Source organism: Otolemur garnettii, unplaced genomic scaffold (genome assembly GCF_000181295.1).
Source record: "Otolemur garnettii isolate 467f Iridium unplaced genomic scaffold, OtoGar3 scaffold00113, whole genome shotgun sequence".
NCBI classification, from domain to species: domain Eukaryota; kingdom Metazoa; phylum Chordata; class Mammalia; order Primates; family Galagidae; genus Otolemur; species Otolemur garnettii.
The window spans coordinates 6,372,408-6,391,477 of record NW_003852508.1 but is presented as its reverse complement, the minus strand read 5'-3'; positions in this window follow the sequence as shown (position 1 = coordinate 6,391,477).

Sequence of the window (19,070 nt, the reverse complement as noted above, 5' to 3'; positions counted from 1 at the left end):
CTTTCTGAACCTTCCAGAGCCTGCCCCTATACATATTAATACCAGGGGGTACGACTAACATGTGCTATTTGTGCTCCTCCTTCTCCATCATGCCCTCCATCCCACCGTAGCCTCAATCCTCAGTCCCTCCTACCTCTTTACCCGTAAACCTTCTCAAGGATGGTGACATTGACAGATACCAATTGAATACAAGAAATTCAAGCAATAAACAAAACAGCATTGCAAGCATAATAAATTCACTATCACAAACTGGTTATCAATCCAAAATGTTAATACTGGAAGATACATTTATAGGTTTTTATCTAAAATGTGCACATATATTTCTGATCCCCTCTGCGCAATCCCCGTGTTTCTTGCATGCTTTGTGGGAGCCATAAAAGGCATATGTACTCCACAACATTGATTCTTCATGCTCATCCACTCCCTGGCACCCCCTGATCTGAAATGTTAAATCCACATGAAACACTGAGAGGCCATGTATAAGGCTGCAAATGACATTGACAGTTTGTTGGATCACTTGTGAGTTAAACTGTTCTAGCACAATGGTAGGCCCAGAGTATACCTATAACAGATAATTATTAATTAATTACAAAACTGTCACACTATTGTACATCTAAGAAATAAGTGGCTCCATTAAGCAAAAATTAGACTTTTAGGATTTTGACAGATATGTATGTTTTCCTAGGGAACCTGAGACACATTCAAACTGGCATTCCAGTAATTATTATACCCATCCATGCTTAATTTTCAGGACTTTCCCAACCAATAGTTGTATGACTAGAAAACAAAGAGCATATGACCAATGAATGCGAGGGAATTTAGTAGACATTTTGCTTCAACCTTCCCTCCAAATTCCCTGTTTAATTGTTAATGCCATTATGAAATTTATTACTACTGGTGGAAAGTCGTTCATAAATTACTTGAGGTTTGACTAATTGAAATATGTGACTGGGGTATCATATCTGTAATGTATTTGACTCAAGAAGAGTAGCTGTGTTTTGTATTAAACTGGATTTGGCAGTGCACATTGGGCTTACAAATCTCTGGTGTCAGACTTGTGCTAAAGCACCATTTGTTTAGGGAAGATTTGAAGAACATGAGTGAGTAAGAAAGAGTAGGTCCAGATGTTCTGTTTAAACCCAGGTGTGGCTCTGTTGCACTGTTTTGTGATGAGGGATTTTCCAGAGCACAGGAAACAGCACCTGTATGAGATTACGCACAGATTTAAACTCTCTATCAAACTGACTGCCTTCTGTCTGATCTCCTCCTAATTGCACTGGCTCAAATAGATCTCAGGTGGAATTGGCCAAACACACGGACTTTGTTTGCTACTACTTGAATTGACTGAAAACATATAAAAAGAGCTAGTTGTTGTTTGATTTTTTTTTTAAATAAGGAAGATCAATTGCCAATGTAATGGAATCAAATTTGAGGCACTAAAAAGATTGAGGTTCACCAAATTAATACCTAACCCAGCAATTTTTATTAATTATGGGGTTAGTTAATAAAAATTACTATGATAGCCTCGAAAAAGACAAATACATTTCCCATACAAATTCAATACCAAAATCAGGGTAATACTGGGAAAAAATGGATTGTTAAGCAGCCATGATTCTATGTTGGTATTCAACAGGTTCTGGCTATAAATCGGTTCGATGTGTGTAGATGACTTTTGGCTGCCTTATTAAAGGAAAATTCTTCTAGTAAAAATACACAGCACCCTTTTTTATATAGTAAACAGATGTTAGCCTTTCATTGTAAAGTATTTTTGATTTGGTAGATGTCAAATATTACTTTAACAGACAGTTCCTGTCTACAAAGAATACTTACATTTGTGTGATGAAATAGCAACTCAAAAGTTTGAGGGGGGTTTTAATAGCTAATGAAGCACCATTAAAACAAATGGCTTTGAAACTCCACTCTTAGCACTTTAACTTAAAGATAATCTCCATGCATTAAAATTTCCCTGGTGTATTGGTATATGATTTTGCAGTGATAAAAATCCTGAAGTTAAATGTGTTTATCCAACAAAACCACCCTCCCATAAGTCTGTTGGGCTTTCATAAACTGCTGATTCTGCTTTTGTTACTACAGGCCATAAGTGCTGAATGACAGAAAACACCATATAGACCAAATCAAAATGTGTTTCTCTAGGTAGAGCTATTTTCTGAGGCCTGAATTCCTAAAAAAAAAAAAAAAAAAATGGATTTAATCGAAGGAGTATGACACAAACTAGATGGTTTCATGGACTCAAAAGCATCTTTGTAGCATGTGCCCTGAAAAGCAAACTACTTTCTGCAAGTTCTCATGGCCTTTTTAACAGCATCAAACTTCTCTGCCGATGTTTGTTTATCACCCCTCAGGTTATGCATTGGATCACAAGGTATTCTATCCTCCAGGGAACAGCTCCTATGTCAGAAGAAGGAGCTGAGGACCAGGCAAAGGATAGACCTGCCTACAGCTAGCAAGTGGTGGAACTACGACTGAAACCTAGCATTTTAAAATGTACAGAAATGGAAAAATCTTTCTTTGTCACTGACCAGGAATGTTCTTGAACCATTCTACATTTAAAAGATCACAAGTAGAATATTTTTGAGCATTTGATATATTTTGCAGTTATTGAGTATAATCTTTGCAAAAGGCAGCCTATTTAGGGAGTATGACTGTACTAGATTGAATGGTGCCCTCTCCGAAAGATGTGTCCACATTCTAATCCCTGGGACCTGTGAATGTGCGCCTACTTGGAAAAGGGTCTTTGCAGATGTAAATAAATTAAAGGCTCTGTGATGGCATCATTCTGGGTTAGCTGGCGGGCCCTAAATCTAATGACAAGTATCCTTACAAGAAGAGAGGATAGAGACACAAAGATGGCCATATGAAAACAAAGGCAAAAATTGGAGATATGCATCTAAAGATTCCTGGGGTTTGAAACCCTAGGAAGGAGCATAACCCTGCTGACACCTTGATTTCAGGTTCTGGCCTCCAGAACTGTGAAACAACACATTTCTGTTGTTATAAGCCCCCTTAGTTTGTGATAATTAATTACAGCAGCAACAACAACAACAACAAAAAAAACAATGCAGTGATATTACAGTGTGTTCGAGTTTAAAAATATGAACTAAATTAAATGCTTTAGAAGTTATTTTAACTAAGATGCTTAGGTTTCCTTTGGAAAAGTTTCTAGGTAAACCCAAAGTGAAAATATGACTTTTTTCTCATTTTGTCTGGAAGCTTGACTCCGATTGTGTTGTTAATGGACTTCTGAAAAGTCCAGAGTCACAGAATGACACATAATCCAAATCACAGCAAAGCTTCACTGGCAGGAGGGAGGATGGATATGAGAGGTGGGGCCAGGGAACCAAGGCAAATCCTCAGCCCTGAAAACAATGAACAAGTGGTTGTGACTAATGGTGGGGTAATCACCTCACCTTTGACTACACACAACAGCCATCATACTCTGGCAGAGTATAAAACACCATTAAATAAAGCTTTTCTCTTAGGTGACGAAGTTTGGCTCACACAGCACAGTCACTGCGCAGATACAGATGGCTCTGTGGAGTCTTATTCTAGTCCCTCAGAAACCAAGGGGCTCTGAATCCCCTGAGACAGTGACATTTAGTATCATTCCCACCACTTTACCAAGAGAAGAAACATGAAGGAGTTTCTTAGGGAGCGACAATAGCTGCAATTCATTAACATTCGTGCAGCAGTGGTGATGAGGATACCCTACCACCTCCTATCAACTCATAGTGCTGGGTGTCCTCTTTTAAGGCTCCTTTATGATCTATTTCTGCCTAGCAACAACTCTCTGGCTCCCCATGAAACTTATACAAGTATGGGATCAACTTGTGGAGACTCTGAAGATTCCCTTCTGCCTCCATCACAATGCCAGCCTTCTCTCTGCTGGGGGATTGTAGGAGTACCCGATGCCACCCTGTCTCAGCACCCAGCCTCTTAAAAGAGGAAAGAGGGTTCAGACAAGCTAAAAAGTGGCCCAGTGGAAAGAGGGTTCATATAAGCTAAAAAGTTAAAGGAAGCTGATATACGCTCCTCCATAATGCTCTTACCTGCTCTATACAGGCCCCCAATCCCTGCTGGGATAGTCTCCTTAGGGCTCTGCAGAGACTCCACACTGTCCCCCGTCCTTCACCTTGCCACTTCCTTTCTTCTAGACACCCTACAGTGCTCCTTATCCTCTCTACCTATTCAACTTGTCATTTCCCAAAGACGGGTTTAAGTTCTATAGCAGCTGCTCAAACCTCAACATTCCATCCCATCCTTACATCACACGCTGTGACAAGGAGCATCTCACATGCTTCACTTCCACCTTTCTCCCCAAAGGAATGGTGAGACGGAACACAAGCAGAGTCGTTGGAAGAAAACTGGTTTGTATTATGAAAGGATGGGGTTTCAGTAGCAGAAATATACAAGACCATGCTGGGGTAAACATCATCTTTTCCTCTTGTTAAGTTCTTAAATCTTCATTTAGGTTCATCTACTCACTGTCAATATGTACTTAGCTCAGTACAGTGGTTAAACACCCAGGTTCTGACCAAGGGTAAGATCTTGGCTTCTCTGTGCGTCTCACTTTCTTCACCTAAAGTTTGGAAAATGGTACTTACCTCAAAGGGAGCTTGGTGAGGACTGAGGAAAGCATCCATTAAGGACTCAGTGCAAAATCAGGCACACAATGCAACACAGTTGGTAAAGGATCTAAAAGGCTGAATAGGGAGAGCTAAATAAGTCACTCAGCCTGTTTTTGGGTGGACTCACCCAGGGTCCATCTCAGCTGATCATGGTTGGATTCACAAGAGAGAGTTTGGAGTCAAACTCTTATAGCAGTAGACAGTGTGCTTTTCCCTGGAATGTCTCCATCTTCCTTGGGAACCTGTAGCAGCAGGACAAAGCTGGTGAAAGATCAGAGGATTTGAACTTTTCTCCTACTGAAAGCTTTGAAGATATGAAAAACACACTGCTACATAGATGTGAAATGTGTAAAATACTTTTTTTCTTTTATCTGAGACAGAGTCTCACTCTGTCGCCCTCAGTAAAGTGCTGTGGCATCACAGCTCACAGCAACCTCCAGCTCTTGGGCTTAAACAATTCTCTTGCCTCAGCCTCCCAAGTAGCTGGGACTACAGGTGCCCACCACAATGCCCAGCTATTTTTTCTTGCAGTTTGGCTGAGGCTGGGTTCAAACCCACCACCCTCAGTATATGGGGCCAGCATCCTACCCACTGAGCCACAGGTGCCACCCCATGTGTAAAAGACTTTTATTTGATAAATTTTAGTCCAAATTAATACTGGATATTTTCACTGAGTTGTTGGCAAATTTAGTTTCCCCCCATAATGCCGGCTACATAGTTTTAAATTCCCATGATGAGACGTGCTGACCAAGTTAGTTTTAAGTTCCCTGTTTCTCTGCTTTCCAGAGTTTCAGCTAATAGGAAAAAAGAAAAGAAAACAAAGCAAAAAGAAAAGAAAAATTCCAATATAAAATGGCAGTTTTAGCTGATACGAAGCTGTAGCTTCCCATAGTGAAACTCCAGTCTTTATGTCAACCAAGTAGTTAAACTTCCTGCTCAAGATACCGTCTTATGAGAAGTTCACTTTTAGTTTCATTTGAAAAAAGTCTCAATAATAGAACCTGGATGTCTGAAGAGGATGAAATAATTAAGAACGTCTCTACTCAGCACTGAGTTTTTTTTTGTCTTTTTTTGTTATATCAATCAATAATAAAATTTAAAAGTGTTTGAACCTATGAGAGTGAATTAAAGCTGAAACTTGAGTGATGCTTCGCAGACAAGCGTGTGGTAAAAAATCAGTTACTGTGTGTTTATGGTCATTGTTAAGCTCCCAAGTTTCCCAAGCTCCCAGAGCTCCCGAGGGGAAACGGTGGTGCAAAAATTATGCCCCTGCTCTTGGGGAATGAAAATCACATAAACCGTCTCATATAAATCATATTTTGCTCGTCTAAGTGGATCAGACACAGAAGGAAAGGGGGTTCTCCATGGCCAGAAGCTTTGATCATTTTGATCAAACACAGACCACCTATCAGCCTTCCAAGTGCCACCATGCGTCATACACATTTTCAATATTGTGTCATAATAGCTACCAGTCATTGTAGTTGAGATAAAAAAGGCATTGTAATTAAACATATGATTGGATCCAGACATTTTAATCATGCCATCTATCTGTTTTGCAGAGCAGGCCGGCTGTGTTTTCAGCAGTCCCCTGGAATCGCCCTAGGATGACAATTTGCATGCTAACTGAATTCGTGTACCGTGCAGAGTCACGAGGACATCTGTTGCTGATTGTTTTGGTCCTCTGCTTTTCAGACTCAAGTATGAAAATGCAAAAAGTAAAAGGCAAATTATGGAGCCCGGGGCAAGAGAGCAAACCCATTGTTTGATTTGTCTTTCTCTTTTGCCATCTCCCTAGAGGAGTCTATTACAGAAACGAAAAACATCCCCCACTTTGCAGTCCCCTGGGCTTTACAATAAAATTAATGCCCATGAAATGATGCTGTTTCCCAGTAGCTCCTGGTCTTAATCTTATTCATGTTGCTTCAATATTTAAAGACATCTAAGTTGAAAATATACCTGTTAAATGACTTCAAGCTACCTGGACACTGGAATGGGACGTTTCAACGGCAGACGTTGCTTGAGTGGGCTGAGGTCATCATGAGAGGGAAAGGAACTGCTTATTTCCTGACTCTGCTGCCCCATCCACTCAGCTCCTCACTTAAATTCAAATTCAATACTATTTATTGAGCATTAACTATGTGTCAGGCACACGCACTTAATTTGCTTTGCAGCCTTAAAACAACCCCAAGAGATAAGTAGCAATAGCCCCACCACCATCCAAGCCCAAGATGCTTAACACCACTCAGCTGTTAGTGGCAAAGTTAAGATTCAAACTAGCATCTTGACTATTGCCCATTTCCCACCCACATAATTGTCCCCATGATCCTAGTACCTTATTTTTCTTGTTCTTACCACCAAACTCTCATTTCCCATACTGCTGGTTAGTCCAGAGTCCTCATCCATTTACCTCCTTCTCACTCAACATCTAAGCTCCCTTACGCTGACTCCAAATTCCACATCCAATTCTTTGGTCTTTATATGGCAATGGTTCTCAAACTTTATTGTGTTTAAAAATCTCTTAAAGAGCTTGTTAGTTTCCCATGCCCAGCTCCAGAGATTCTGACTCTATAGGTCAGTGCGGGGCCTGAGACTCTGCATTTCCGACAATCTTACAGCTAATGCCAGAGCTGCTGATCTGGGGGTCAGACTCTGGAACCACTGCCAGCCTGACTTTGTCTCCCTGCTACGTTCCCACAGAGGAGGCCTTCCTTCTTACTGGCAGGGGAGGAGGGCTTTGGGCCATCTCACCTTTGCCCTCATGCTAACTAAGACTGCCAGATACGCTCTGACTCCCTATGTCCTCACTGGGCTTCGGTGGAAAGCTCCACTCTCACTGGCTTCCTCCTTACTCTGGAGTAGCTCCACTCAAGGTCACTTTCTCAGTTGACTTGGTGTGTTCCAAGGGTTGTAGAGTCAGACGACTTTCGCTAGTGGGTGTGGCCCTGAGCAAACCAAAAGGCCTCTCTATGCCTCTGATTCATCATCTCAGAATAGGCATTACAATATTTACCTTATAAAGTATGATAAAGAACAAAAGAAAAATCATAGTAACATCCCTAGTATGTTACGTGGTCCAGAGTAGAGCGTCAGTACACATTCTTTCTCTTATTCCTTGTTTTTCCTGCTCTCAGAGTACATAGAGTTCCGTGCCTGCCTCCAAAAGCTGCCTCCAAAAGTTCAAGATGCAGATGAAAATCCAGAAGTTCAAGATGCAGATGAAAATCCAAAAGTTCAAGATGCAGATGAAAACTGCCAAGATAGTAAGGATGACAGCAAACTCATAGCTCCCACACTGTGGGCATTTTCAGAAACCATGAGTATGCCTTCCCTCAAGGCTGTTTTTAATCACATGTACGGGAATCAGAAGAATTTGATTTTGCCATATCATTTGCTGTACATTTTTAGTGGGACACAACAGCCAGGACCCCAAAAGTACTTGCTCTTTGCCCTAGTACATCCTCCCTGAGGACATGCATGGTGACCTCTGGCTGAGAAAGGGGCCCAGTTTACCCCCTAACAGTGAGCCTCAAACCCAAGAATTTCTTAGGCCTTTTAATGTTTTTCATTTTAAAAGTTCTTTAGTCCTTTAAATTTTGTAAATATTTACAAAATGTTGCTGTAGTACATTTTTTTGGTTTTTGCAATCTTTTAATTTCTGGTTTGTATTGTTTTGTGGAATATTCATTATTCTCTGCTTTCTTCTTTCAGACTTTACCATTTAGTCTAATTTAATGCTTTGTGTTTGTTTGTTTATCCTTATCTTAATTTTATGTCTTTCAGGGGCAGATTTTCTTACAATTTTTTTTACATATGCAATATAGGATGATTTCAGAAAAATTACATAATACAAACAAGCAAAATTAATAATAAACTATAATCCCACTCACTCAGAGATAATCACACACAACGCCTAGTTGTGTGCACTTCCAAACTCTTTAACTGGCACCTAATTTGGAATATTCCAAATTTCCTCTCTGTTTGGCTACTTTACCTTTTTTAATAATGCATGTTTTAATTTCATTCTTGTTTAATTTTTTAATTCTCCAGGTTTCTCACCTTTGATCCCTTTGTTTTTTTTGTTTTTTTTTGAGACAGGAGCCTCAAGCTATCCCCCTGGGTAGAGTGCCATGGCATCACGCTCACAGCAACCTCCAACTCCTGGGCTCAAGTGAGTCTCTTGCCTCAGCCTCCCAAGCAGCTGGGACTACAGGCGCCCGCCACAGCGCCTGGCCATTTTTTGGTTGCAGCCATCATTGTTGTTTGGCGGGCCCGGGCTGGGGGTTCGAACCCGCCACCTTAGGTGTATGTGGCTGGCGCCTTAGCCACTTGAGCCACAGGCGCCGAGCCTGATCCCTTTGTTTTATTTTCCCTATTTTATTTTGCTTTTCCTTAGCCTAATACATCTTTACATTCTTGTACTATTGTTGTTTGTTCTGATTTTTAAACATAGTCCTTGTTATTATTTTAATCTTTTTATTTACTTTGCTATTTATTATTTACGAAGTTTTTGTTTTTTAATTCTTTTCATTCTATGTTTATGCATCACCCCTGCTGTAGAGAAAGACTTCCCAAACAGGAATGGTTGGGGGCTAACTTCCTAAGAGCCCTTCAAGCTCCGCATAATAGAGCTCATCTCTCCCTCAGTGTTGAATTACTTAAAATTTATATGAAGCATGTAAGAAAAACCACAGATTAAATTCTTTCACAGGATTACGATAATTTTTCCGGGGCAGGCAGCATGCTTGGGCACTGCAGCAGTGTGGTTTTCTTCTGCCACATCCCTTCCAATCACATAAGAGGAGTTATATGACCCAACAAGTACGGCACACATAATCACAGACTTCAGAAACTCTTGATTGCTATCCAAAAGGATGCTATCCAAAATAACGCATATTTTAATTTCATTCCTGTTTAATTTTCTAATTCTCTAGGTTTTTCCCCTTTGATCCCTTTAAGGCTAGACTGGCCTTCTCATCTCAGACCCTGTGAGGGGGCTGATGCTGAGCTCCTAAACACAAGGAACCCGAGGATATTAAATCTTCCACTTAACTGAGTGGTTATTCTAGATTCCACAACCAAGTTTGGAATCCTACATCCACTTGTCATCCACCTGATATTACCAGTTTGAGTCATCATTCATTTAAGCAAAAGATTCCCAAAGAACCTTCTTAGTGGTTGTGTGTGTGTGTGTGTGTGTGTGGTTTTATAACTTTATTTGATGTATCTGCCAATTACCAGTTGGTTCTCATCCATGTTGACTGTAGATTTTTGAAAGGGGTAACAGGTACGTAGGCAACCAAAGCATAGACTTGTTTAGTGAATCTTCATCTTCATTATGTTTTCTGGACAACCACACATGGATACAGTATGGGACATTCCTGATGCCTTTGTTCCAGACAACTTTGTTGAGCCTGGTATCCATGTGTACATCTGGAGTCCCCATCTCTTTCATGGCCATTTTCCAGATCTCTTTGAGTGCCTGAGAGGCATGCTTCTTGAAGCCCACCCCATGGATGTGCTTGTGAATGTTGATGTCAGAATGGCCCTTCTTCTTTCTGCTACCCTTCTTTGCAGGTGTCATTCTGCTGGGACCAAGCTGGAAAGAAAGAGCGGGAGGGATTGTGGGAGGAGGAATGGGGTGACTGTAAGTCTTTCTTAGTGTTTAAGTCTCCTCCCATTCCTCCTGTTCCTTTGTTATGGAAACAGCAAAATGTCTCTTGCAGGGTTTAGGGCCCTCAACAATGGCTGACTCTGTTTTTTCTCATAAATTTTAGGTTTCTACCTCCAAGTTCTTAAGATACAGAATATTGAACAAAGCCTTTTCTTACTATAGTGCTAGATTCCATTTTGGACTAGCTTGCGTCCCTGAAAAGTAACCTGCTTTAATGTTTCTTTCACTTACTATATTTCATATGTACCCCAGCTGGAGGTCTAGTCAAGCAAGAAATTCAGTCTTTTAGATAGAAGTGTCTCACTGACATCCCCATCCACCAACTGACTATCCACTACCACAGTCTCCTTCTCTGGCCATTAATCCTGCTATAGGGCTTGTTGTTTGGTGAATCTTCATCTTCATTACGTTTTCTGGACAACCACACATGGATACGGTATGGGATCCATATGGGATATGGTATTGGGTTCCTGGGATATCCCTCACAAATGTTAGTCTCCACTCATTTGCAGTAACTATTCTCAGTCATTTTACTCTTCACAAATATTGTCTTTTTATTATTAATAATTAATTGGCCTGAAAAGCCTGAAAATTCTCATGTCAGAAAGAACCTAGTCATTCCATAGGTTTATCTAAGTAAATCAGACTGCTCATTTCACATCAAATAATGCAACTAACAATCCTAGTACATGTCATTCCAAAATCACCAAATTCTTTTAAAATTTCCTCTGTTGAGCAATTTTCCTCTTATGGAATATGACTGAAAAAATTTCTAAATGTGAGATCCAAAACCAACAACTTCTCATCTGGAAGGTAGCAAGGATGCCATCTCGGCTGCTATAAGGGGAAAATACTCTCGCAGAGATGAGGCTGGACTGGCCTTCTCACCTCAGCCCCTGTGAGGAGCTGATGCTGAGCTCCTAGACACATAGAATGAGGATCTACATATTCCTTCTCCTCTTGATTTTCTTTCCAGTAAGAGGTACAGAATGTGCCTTAATGTTCATCATACTCGATTAGAAGCCAATAATAATTCTCACTTGTTTATTTGAAAATTCCCCATAATTTTTACTCCCAGATATCTATAAGAATGTTTCCTGCAGTTGATGAAGTCATAAACCGTGACATTTACTTTAAAAACCATGTAGTTCAGTCCTTTCATTTTACATATAATAAAACTGAAGTCCAGAAAAGTTAAATAGATTTTCTAACACAACAGGGTTAAAAACAAAATGAAGTCAAGAATCCTGGACTTGATAATCCCTAAATCAGAGATTTTTCCCACTGTAGACACAATTCTTCCCACACTCAGTAGCATTTACCACCCACCTGCCCTAGCCAGAATGCCTGGTATAATACTGTCTGAATTTCGCTAAATGCAAAATACCTGGATTATGCTTCACAATCACTTGTGTGGCTCAAGCTGAGACATCTTCTGTGGCAGATATAAAATATTACTGCACTTCTTTCTATTAGTGTCTGATAAGAAGCTGTTTACAAGTATTTCTCCCAACTAAATTTTAAGCCCCTGAAGTCAGAGCCTTGGTCTTTGATATTTTAACAATTGTTTGCTTTCCATTTTAGTCATCTTGATAGCCCCACACCAAACATTGTCTCATCCATTACTAAAATAATGACCCATGTGTCCTCTGCGCCACTCACTTTCTCTCCAGGAGCAAACAAACTGCTAATAAGTTTCCTCTGTGTGGCCAGATTGTGTGTCCTTGTTAACTGGGATACTGAAGTCCATCAGTCACCCGCCTCTCATTTCTAGCGCTCTTAGAACTTATGTTAGGCAGTTAGTTAGGAACAGCTCTCCTGGGAAGGAGAACAAGGCTGGAGTTCCCAAGCCGCCATCTTGGTTCTTCTACCTTAATTTTGTCCCAGCTGATTGCTCATATCTGGAGGAAGGACCATCCTACCAGTCTACCAATCACAAATTAGCATCCCAACTGCAAAAGGGTGTAGAAGCCTCTCAAGCCTAGCAACAGGTACAATAGAGTCTTAAAGGTGACCTAGAATAGCCTTAAGACTAATTATCATGCTGTCCACCCCCCCCCACCATGGGTTCTCAGAGTTTCATGGAAGATCCACACACACAATAAGACTCTGGTACCAAGGTGACCTCTGAACCATGAGGTAAGCTTGACCCAAGAGGTATAAAAGAGAACTGCCAGCCATAACCCTAGCCACGGTGCCTCCTTGCCTTTCCTTCGCCACAACAATGGAGGCCCGTCTGCTGTCTATAGTAATCATAGCTTGCTCCATAAGCCTATACCTTCCTCTTACTCTGTAAACCTAGCCTGAATTTGGGCTATCCGGTCATTTTTCAACCAAGAGCACTCCAAGAGGACCCAGGTAGCTGCCTGAACCCCTGATATTTTTGGAGGCAGGCAGTTGCCTTGAAACTAAATTGTGTATAAAATCCAAAAGCTGCACTTCCCACAGGCCTGCGGTCCGTAGGGCGAGGCCAGCTTGCTGCACAGCGGTTAATAGTTAATAAACACTCCCTTTGCTGCTAAACCTTTACTTACTCTTTTCAATTATTTCAGTGACTACCCCAGCCTTGTCCTCCATACCACCACCGTACCACTCTAACATTTACAGAGAAATTGTCCAAAATCTGATTTTATCTCCATGCTTTCAACAACCCTTCAATAGCTTCCTTCCCAGGAATGACATTCATGATTCATAACCTGGTCCTCCACAGGGTTATCCAGGCAACGTTACTGGCCTAATTTCCTACCCACCCCTCTCCATGCCTCACCCTCCTCCACAGGCTTTGCTCATTATGCATTCTTTCCTCTGCAATGTGTTATCCCCTTTAAGACAGATGCCCTCTTCATCTTCACTGGGTAAATCAGTCATACTTCAAAACTACTTCTAAATATCTTCTCCATAAAAAGGTCCTGGTCTTTTTAAGTCTGCATAAGGTTTTGTCCTGTTATTATTGGTTCGCAAGTTTTACCTCTGAGGGTAGGAACCTTGGGAAGGTTAGACCTAATGAAACAGTAGTTATCTTAGCAAGACTGCGGGTCCTCAGAAATGCAAATGACCCATATTAGCTAACTTGCATGGACTTTGTTCTTCCTGGTTGCAAATCTTCAGATTAAACAGAGGGAACCTATGTTTTCATTAACTTAACTAACATTCAACAATGCCTAACACATGCTACACTGTTCCACGTGCTGGGGAGACCAGGGCCCAAAGCACAAGACAATAGCAAAGAGCCTTTACAAGACCTCCTGTGGCCAAACACTACCCAAGGCGTAGTTAGGTCTTAGATCCATTACTTAATTAAAGAATTTCTGTAAAGGTGATGGGGAAATATGCTTTGGGTTTTTAAAAAAAACCTCAAACTAATTTTAGCCAGGAAAATACTATACTCTCATCTCTAAATCTGCTCCCATTTGGTTAAATGACATGTATCAAGGTTACAATTTAAGTAGAAATTATTTCATGAAGTTTCTACCCCCTACTCTTTGCCTTTGAAGCTTTACACCATGAGACAGTTATATCATCTAGGATAGTATCAGGCCAATGACTTCTAAAGGGGATGAAAATGCCAAGGGCCTTTATAGAGTTGCTGAGTACTGATTTCCTCAATAGCCCAAAATAAACTTTACGTGAGAGAGATCACATGCAAAACACAGCAGTGCTTTTGGAAGCAGCAGACAGGACTTGAATGTGATGCTGTGCACATTAACTTGAACATTGGTGAAGGGGTTTACTTTGAAGTGTGGTGCTGACCACAGCACATGGATGCAAATGTCATCCCCTCACAGCTGGTGCCAAAGCCCCAACTAGACCCCCGCTTTTGACAGCCTAACAAGGTCCTAATTAGAGAATTAGTCTCCTGCTGCCCAGAGAGGAGGAGCTTAATATACCAGAAGCACTTGAAAAGCATGTAAGCAATATGGCAGTCAAACCAACTGCTTACCTAGTGCTTCCCTCCAGGGCTCACTTCTCAGAGAATCCTCATTCACTTCTCAGAGCATGAGTTCCAGCATTTTCACTAGAACATTAAGTGTTTGTGAAGCTTCCCCCAATGTCATATGTAAAGGCAAGTTTTTGTTTGTTTGTTTGTTTTTTGAGACAGAGTTGCCCTGGGTAGAGTGCCAGGGCATCAAAGCTCAAAGCAACCTCCAACTCTGGAGCTCAAGAGATCCTCTTGCCTCAGTTTTTCTATTTTTAGTAGTGATAGGGTCTTGCTTTTGCTCAGGCTAGTCTTGAACTCCTGGACTCAAGCAATCCACTCACCTTGGCCTTCCAGAGTGCTAAGATTACAGGTGTGAGCCACTGCACCCAGCCCAAGTATGTTTTTATTGTAGTGACAATAATACCAATAAGAAAGAATAAAAAGGAAGACTGTATACAATAGGAATTGCCTGTTGAGGGCCCTGGTGCAGTGGTGTGTGCCTATAGTCCCAGCTACTCCAGAGGCTGAGGTGAGAAGATGGCTTTAACCTATAAGTTTGAAATCAGCCTGGGCAACGCAGTGAGAACCATGACTCTAAAAAAGAAAAAAAGTTGCTGCTGAATGCACATGCTTTGCCTTTTATTTCAAACTATCTTGCAAGTTGATAAATTAAGTTTACTTAAAGATGCAGTAAGCAGAAAGTTACTTGTGTATGGTATCAGTAGAGAGTAAGAACATACTGAGAAGAAAGACAACATAAATAAATATAATTTAATTTTTTTTTTTTGCAGTTTTTAGCCGAGGATGGATTTGAATCTGCCACCTCCAATATATGGGGCTGGTGCCCTACTCCTTTGAGCCACAGGCGGCCCCCTAATTTAAATTACTTTGAAAAAGCCAAAAACCTACAATAGCTTTGGCCTTTATTTTAAATATTAAATTAAATTTAAATTATTTTAAACAAAACTCTTCTCAGATATAATGGGCCCATTCCTCATAGTCTTAAAACTACGGTCATCCGCACCCTCCCCAGCAGTAGCATTGTGACCACTGACACAGCCTGTCAGGACATATTAGAATCAACCCGTACTAAAATGACAAGGAATTCCTTACCTGGTTTCTCAATGGCCTAAAAATAGTGGGGAAATTTCGCTTAAAACCTCATGATAATAACAAGTAGTCAACTATACCGCTGGAGAATCTGAGTTGGTAACATCGTATCTACTCTTAAACATTTTAAACACTGTATTGGAGAATTAAATATGGAAACAAACTAATCTAACTCTCTTAAGCTGAGCTCACATATTCTCTGGATGTCAATTTAAAAACTTCTTAGAGTTTAACTTATATTTGAAAGATTTGGAACCACAGAGCAAAATGAACAAGTGATTATTTTAAGTTTATCTAGATTGTCCTTCTTTTATTTTGTAACATTAATAGTAAACCTAGTATTACACATTTGCATAACACTTTACAAAGTAGTTTCACATCCATTATCTTTTTTACTAGACTGTAAGTTCCACCACGTCAGTGTTAGCAGAATTTCTTTCTGCAGTAGGTCCATGGTCTTGGGGATTTAAAGAATGAAACCACAGACCACAGATCAGTGGTAAGACAGGATTTATTAGATGTAAAGGAATGCAGAAGGAATAAAAAGCACCAGAGCTTTTCCCAGAGGGAAAGACCCAAGTGGGAAGTCTCCATTTGGGTCCTTTGTCTAGGGGTTTGGGGTCTTGAGAATTACATTTGGCCAGGTCTTGGTAGATGGGAGACATTTTTCAATGTTAACGGGCACAAAAACAAATGAATGAATGCAGTCCCCCCAGCTGGCACAAAATGACAGGGCATTCCCTTCATGAAATTGCCCGGGCCTAGGAAACTGGGGTCCCTTGTTCAGCCTTGAATGGAGGAACACTGTATCAGCAGGGCTACAATTTTCTTAATCAGGATTGTATCCCTCATTCCTGGCCTAAAGTTAAACACTAACTCTATTTTTATACAGTGAGTAGATTCGTGTGAGTAGCCATGACAGGTATAAATATTCTCATTCTAGAATGAGAAAACCAAAACTCAGAAAAACTCAATGATATAAACACTGAAGCAAAATACGTAATCAAGCCAGCACCAGAACCAGACTTTGGGGTTCCACGCCTATTTCTCTTTCTGCTGACTACATCATGGCCTCTCCCATTATTTAAGTAGCTACTAATCCACAAGCTGTTATGGTTTATATAGTCATGCTTGATCTGCATGAGGATCTTGTGAAGAAATTATTTGATACAGCTTTCCCATTTTTCGACGAGAAAAGTAAAGATTAGTAGCATCCCAAATGGCCCGCTTATAAGCAGCAGAGCTAGAAACTAAAGCTGAGATCTGATTTCATGCTCCGTGTCCTCTCTGTTCTTGTTACCCATTCTATCTCTCCGAGAGGCAGTCCTCTCATTTCTGCATTTACTGGGCAGGAAGGGTGCAGTCTCTTTGGAGATGCAGGACCAACAGAACTCCTGCACTTTCCAAGGGTTCATCTTCCCGTGACAGTTCCAGACATGTGCACAGCTGACTGTGTGACAGCTGTGAGCACAATAAACACGAAAAGGTACACAAAGAAGGCAGTGAGTTCTGCCAGACCAACAAGAAGATAGAGCATTTGTGACCACAAAGTGCAATCCTGATTCTGACTTCAATTTACCCTACAGATTAGACATCTACTTTGGATTCCTTAGTATGTTAAATAGGAAAAAATATATACTGTGCGTATGGGGGTGGTGGTGGTACATTTTCTAGAATCTGGTCTTTTTTTGTTTTTTTAAGAATCTATCCTTTCCAGCTTAGATTTAAATGAAAAATTATTTTTCAACTTTTAATGAGACCTCTGTGTTCTTGTAGCAAAAGCCATTTCACCTAGATCTCACTATCTTGTCCAGAGGCAATGTGCCCTCCCGGGTGTACAGCTTCTGTTTGACTAAGTTTGTGAGTTTCTGTGTAACTGTGCATTAGATCCCCTTGGTGATTTCGAAAAATACCAATGCCATGTCCCAACCCAGATCAATTATGTTTGAAATCTCTGACCATTGTTCTCTAAACGGTATAAGAGAATAGAGTTCAAATCATTTGACAGTAGTAAATAATCTCATCTCTAAAACTTCTTTGAAGTGAATTAAATTATTCCAGTTTTCTCTATATAGAGCCAATAAACAACTGTCTAAAAAGAATTTTTAAATTTTTTGTGAAATAACCTGAAATATTCTTATGACTTTTTAGGTGACTAAACTACACAGAATTCAATGAACACTGAAAATAAAATTAACATCACTTTTTTTTCCTCATGGGAGAGTTAGTGAGAGAGAATGAGAAATTGATTTACTTTAACAAATATTTATTTTTAGTGAGAGAAAAAGATGTAAGTTTCTGGTGAGGACGGAAATACTTATGAGCTCCTATCTATGTAAGCAACTGTAGTGACATATGTTATGTTGTGCACTGTAAAATAAAAATGAAAAATAAATGCCCTGGCTATTTTTTAAAATGTGTTTTTGTTAGGTCATGGTGCTAGTCCCTGAAAGGAAGGAACGCTGGAGTTTGAAACTGACCACTTTGTCACTAAATTACTTTGACAGTTTCAATGGTCTGAATTTGTAAATGACATGAAACAGCTACTACAAGAACAAAAGTGTCTGATTCTTGTTACTTTGTGGTCGCTCTGTATTTCAGTGACAAAGGCAGTTTCTAGAAATCACTGAGAATCATGTATGAACACATTAAGTTTTTTTTTTTTTCCACCATGAAGAACAGATCAAAAGGATCCCCTGAAGCCATGTCTGTCCTTTATTTCTGCTAGTATAATTACTAATCTATTTGGTGGAATACTGGCATTTTACTTTTCTCTAAGATCATGATTATATTACTTTTTTGTCCTTGCTGTCTAAAATGCCAGCAGTAGGCTAGAATAACTCGGTGACTTTGGTCATAATAAAAACTTGAAATTAAGAGTGACATATAGATCTCATGGTATGGCAGAAACAAAAATGGACTAGGAGCCAGCTCATTGATGTGTGAGCTGGAGGAAATTACAAACAATTTCACTGGGCTGCTGTGTTTTTAAATAATGAGATAAATGAAAATCTGATCTTTCAGGGGAATCTTTAAAAGTTAAAAAAATTGTCTTTCAACACCTCCTCAATGTAATCTATTTTTTCAGAATTCTACTGAAGTATCAGTACTCTCCATTTTCATGTATTTTCACTAACCTTTAGGCATTAGAGACAGCAAAAGAGAAAGATCTTCTTTTTCCCACAGGTTTCTTCCCGGGAAGAAGAGGATTCTTCAAGGTGTTTGATAGAGAAGGTATATTGTACATAACCAGATTTTAGGGAGATTAAAATGAGGGTGATAAACATGTCTGGAATGTCACAAAAGAGCAAATCTGTATATGCTTAATACAGGTGTTAATAAACTTCTGTTGGTTTTTGCTTGTTAATCTGTCTTTTGTTGGTCTAATTTATGGTTCATGGTCCAACCAATGAACCTAAGGGAGAAGCAAGAGGAAGGAAGCTTCTCCAACAGCTACATTACTAGTAAAGTCGGAACCTGTGGATATGGAGGGCTGCTTTTTCAACTAACCTCCAGACACAGAGGGCCAAATGGAGAACTTGAGCATCCCCTGACTTTGGGGTCTGCTTAAGAATCCTGATACCGGCTCGGGGCCTATAGCTCAACCGGCTAAGGCGCCAGCCATGTACACCTAAGGTGGCGGGTTCGAATCCCCAGCCCGGCCCGCCAAACAACAATGATGGCTGCAACCAAAAAATGGCCGGGCGTTGTGGCGGGCGCCTGT